A 4655-nucleotide genomic window follows, 5' to 3' on the forward strand; every position below is an offset into this window, starting at 1 on the left:
ACCAACCAGTTTTATTGTGGCATTTCACTTTAGAAGTCAGAGACTTGTCACATAAAAAATTCAGCCCATTTGTGGAGTCTTGAAAGGAACTAGTAAAGAAGAGACAACTGGCTTTAGTAACAAGTCAAACTGATATCAAATAAATGGATGTGTGAGCACATGGAAAAATCTGAAGAATCAATCACATTTCTCATAACTTTGAGGTACACTGCTTATATCTTACATAAGAAATTATATATGCATTTGTAGTCTGTTTATAGAACATCTTAAGGAGAGGGATATGACAGAGAATTAAGTTGTATGACTTTATATTAAAATATATATATAAATGATGAAGCTAGATTATAGAACTTAAAGCATGAAGCCCATATAGAGAGAATTGAGGACTGGCACTTCATGGGTGGGGAAACTGGAAATTAAATAATAATAATAAGAAGAAGCCCTGAAATATTTTACCGTTGGCTGAAATTTGAAGAAAAGTAAACTGCATTGTATTTTTAAGAATTTTTTTTTAAAAATCTGATTAGCTGAGCAAAATTCCCAGAAATCTGCAGTCTTAGTTGGAACCAGTCATAATTTGCAAATGTATGTTTCCTGATGATTGTTAGCTTCCTGCTTAAATGTTACATATGCAAATTTTTGAAGATTTCACATGCTGCTGAAGGCATTCAGAATCTGTGACATATGTATCCACAATGTGTTTTGATGGAACTCAAAATTTATTGTTCTGGAAGATATATTGGGATCAGTAAGTTTTGATGCTCACCTCTGTAGAAGCCAAAATCTGTTTTCTAAATAGAAAAGCAAAAAATAAGAAGAATTAGAACACAGAGCTCATACGAATTTTAAAAGTCCCATTTGGCCTACAGAGCCAACATATTTTAACAGCTGCACTAGAGACTAGCTGAAAATGTTAGCACATTTATCCAGACATGACAAGATTTAAATCTGATTTTAAGATTTCCTCTATCACAATGGCAGAGTCACTGTTTAAGTTTATTGTATAAGCAATGTCTGTTGGAAACTCCTGACCGAATATCAAATTCAGCTACATGTCCACAGCATCATTTTAAGGAACATGGCGTTTTCTAGATTTCCTGCCATTTTGTTTGTCTGAAAAAGTCATATTTTAATTTTACAAAATCAGAGTGTGAGATCATCTTGATATCTTCTTCAATATGTGATGCTTGCTGTGCTTTATGGACACCAAATAGCATTTATTGAACACCTGAATACATTTAACTTTTCACCAAAACCCTGAAAAGAATAGATTCAAAGATATCCTTTTTTGCCTTTCATGAGCATGCATATTAAATAGATGGCATATGGAAGTATGAGTCAATACAATGTGATGACATGATTTAACTTTGGTCTCTGTGCTGTTAAACTAAGGAGAGGTTGGAAGCAGCACAGTAGCATGCAGCCAGATCATAAAACTCCACTATCTCAGAAACTAAAATCATGAATGAAAAATAAGGAAGACAGGATCAGCAAAACAACACAGGCAACATTCAAACAAAGGAAGCAGTACAACCTCATACCATAAACTCGGAAAAACAGCAGGAAGACAAAAGATCCTTTGGAACTAGTATTTGGCTTCTATACTCCAGCATTCCCAGAAGCTCTGCAGGGGTGAGGAGAAGGTGAGTTAATAAATTATGAAAAACTTAATGCATGTAGAGGGAGGCAGAGTGTTGAGTCAGAACCTAGGATAAAAGACAGGGAAAGTCACTGCAGTATAGAAGCTCGTTCCCACCATACATGCTACCATCCCACATTACTCTCCAGCAGGACTACTGCCAGCCCATGTGGCACCTTTATGTGAATTGGAAATAGGCACCCCCTCTGGACACACCCAGCCCTGTGGGCAGAAGCTCTGCTGATTGAGTGGCACCTTTGTGCACAAAAAAAGGTCTGTTCTCTGAGCAGATGCAACCCTATGCTCAGATACATGGCTTAGAGAGCCAAGCATAAACTGGGTTTCAGCCCTCAGTTGCCCTCTTGCTGGGCCCCTTTGTGCAGTATACAAAGCGCATGACTGTTTGTCACAGTCCTGCTCCCCAAGGAAGGAGAAGGTTATGGAAGTGGGCATTTTGATTTTCCGGCTGGGAAGGAAGCAGATGAGCATGGGTGACTATGACCCCACAAAATAGTTATTTCCAGCAATAATAGATGATGTGAGAGCTAGTACCCTGATCTGTGTCCTATTGCCTGAGAGGGAGGGACTGTATCTGGACAGTGGTGATGGGTGGATTTGATGACTACCCTTTTTTCCCCCTGTAATCTTATCTAAAAGTACCAGATCTGGGTTTGCTCTGCCTATTCAAGGGCATATCTTATTTCCAAAGTCAGAGCCTTATATTAAGAGATTGTTTCTGCAAATAGAGTAAACTTTACTTATGACCGAGATGGTCATCCGTAAAGTTAGAGGCCCCTCTTCATTCGCTCTCACAAGAAGTTGCCACTGTTTTCCTAACCAGAGAGGAAAAGATAGGTGAAACGAATGGGAGTGGGGAACTTGGGGTAGGGCTTCCCATCAGCCAGTTTCACCTTCCTTCAATTTGGTTCTTGTCTTAATCTATTTCTTTTTTATTTTTTCTGTCTTTCTGAGGGCTGCATATTCCTGACTGTGTATTATTACCTGAGAGAGAGGAACTCAGCTGGATGCAGCTGAGAGTGGACTAGTTGGGAGGAGGTTAAGGAGTCTATCTACACTGTATCTGGGCACCCACAGAACTACTATGCCAGATGTGAGAAAGATGGAAAGAAACTGCCTACAGGCTGTGTAAAACTTCTGCAGAAAAAAAGGATAGATATAGAACCCATTCTGAAAGAAAATTCACTCTAGGAAATAGAACATCCTCCAGAACAAATGTTCTATACTCTGAAAGAAATCAAAGAAAGAAGGAATCAAAGACAAAATAAGATGATACAATGAGATAGGAAAATAGAGCTAAGGAAACAAATTTCATAGAACTTATAAATTAGAAACAGCAAAGAACAAGATTGAATTGCTGAAACTGACTTGCTGACATAAAGGGAAAGCTTGACATAAATTGGTCAAGTACTTGCTGAACATCAACTACGTGTTCTAGGCAGAGTAGTGATAAAAAGTCCCGTTCCTCATGTAACTTACATTCTAGTTGGGATGGTGATGTGGGGTGACAGATGTGATAATGAGTGCAGTGAAGAAAAATAAGGCAGAATAAGGAGGGCAAGGAGTGACAAAGGGTATTCACTTTCCTGTAGTTGTTGGAGAGTCCCTGATAAGGTGATATTTTATCAGAGATAATCACAATGAATGCAGATGGGAAAGAATATAATAGAGATGGGGGGTGGATAGGGATGAGCTAACAAAAAATTGGCATCTCTAGGTGGAGAACCTCATGATTGGCACAGAAAAATATATATATATGTAATAATAAATATTTCCCTGAATTAGGAAGAACTAACTTTGTAGATAAAGAGAGCACATAATGTTCTAGGAAAAATTGTTAAAGAATGAGCTACACTGAAACATATCTTGAGGAGAAGTAATTGACCTTCAAGAATAAAAACCAATTCTTTAGGAATTCAGGCCAAAAAAAAATATTGGTCATCTTCTAGGCAAGAAAGTGTAACTTGCTCAAGTGACCTAAGATTTTTAATTCCAACCAGTTATAAAGGAAAATGAAGTATTCTTAAATATGCAAAGACTTAGGAATTGCAGCAACTGTAACCCGTTTTTGAAAATAATGTTTGACAAAATCCAGCTAACCAAGAGAAGCAGTATGAAGGTTGTAGTAATGGAGAAGATGTGAGAATATATAAGAACTATTTGTGAACCATGTTAGGTTGGAGTCATTCAAGAATCCACACAATGCAGCTAGTCAAAGTTTAAGTAGTAAGTTTAAGATTAAAGGAAGAAAGCAGGTGGGAGCCAGCAAAAAGAAAGAAAATGGCTCCAGCTCTCTTTTTCAGAGCGGCATTTTTTAAAGAGAAAAAAACCATGTGAGGAGGGAAGGGTGTCCTGTGCTTTGAGTGGATGAGGGCTTATCAACTTCTAAGCTGATTGGTTGCTAGGGTTCTAACACACTACCCTTCTTTGATGTGCAGCTGCATTATCTATGTGGAGGAAGCAGGCCTTTTGGCTTGATTGTGGTCGTTCATCTTACGGGCCTATCTGATCTTGTCTTACCTGCCATTTGGGGTCGAGGCACCACTATGACTGGGATTTCTAAAACAGCCTTTAACCCTTAGTTTATGGCACACCTAGTATCTATGAGATAAGCAGCAGGGCCCCTGGATCAGACATTCCTTCTATATGTTAGACTCTTTTTTCTGGGGTCTGACAAACCATGATTCCATTAAAATATAAAACTAATACTAAACAACAAGGTTTACACCTACAGCAAAGAATATAAAGATGACCTGAAAGAAAAGCCTCACAATCTAAAATAATAAAAGTAATGGACCAAAACAAAAATCCTTGAATTTACTGACAGAAGTCAATAGCGGCCAAGAAGGAAGTGTGAGCTAATTTTCTTGTCTTTCATAGCAAGAAGCCAATATACTCTTCATTTTTTTAAATTAATAAATCAAGAAATAAAGGTTGGGGTTGTGGGGAGGTGTGGTTGAAAATTTGTTTCTGGAGAGAGAGAAAACAAAAGAAAAAT

This window comes from Choloepus didactylus, chromosome 22 (assembly GCF_015220235.1).
Source record: "Choloepus didactylus isolate mChoDid1 chromosome 22, mChoDid1.pri, whole genome shotgun sequence".
In the NCBI taxonomy this organism is placed as follows: Eukaryota; Metazoa; Chordata; class Mammalia; order Pilosa; family Megalonychidae; genus Choloepus; species Choloepus didactylus.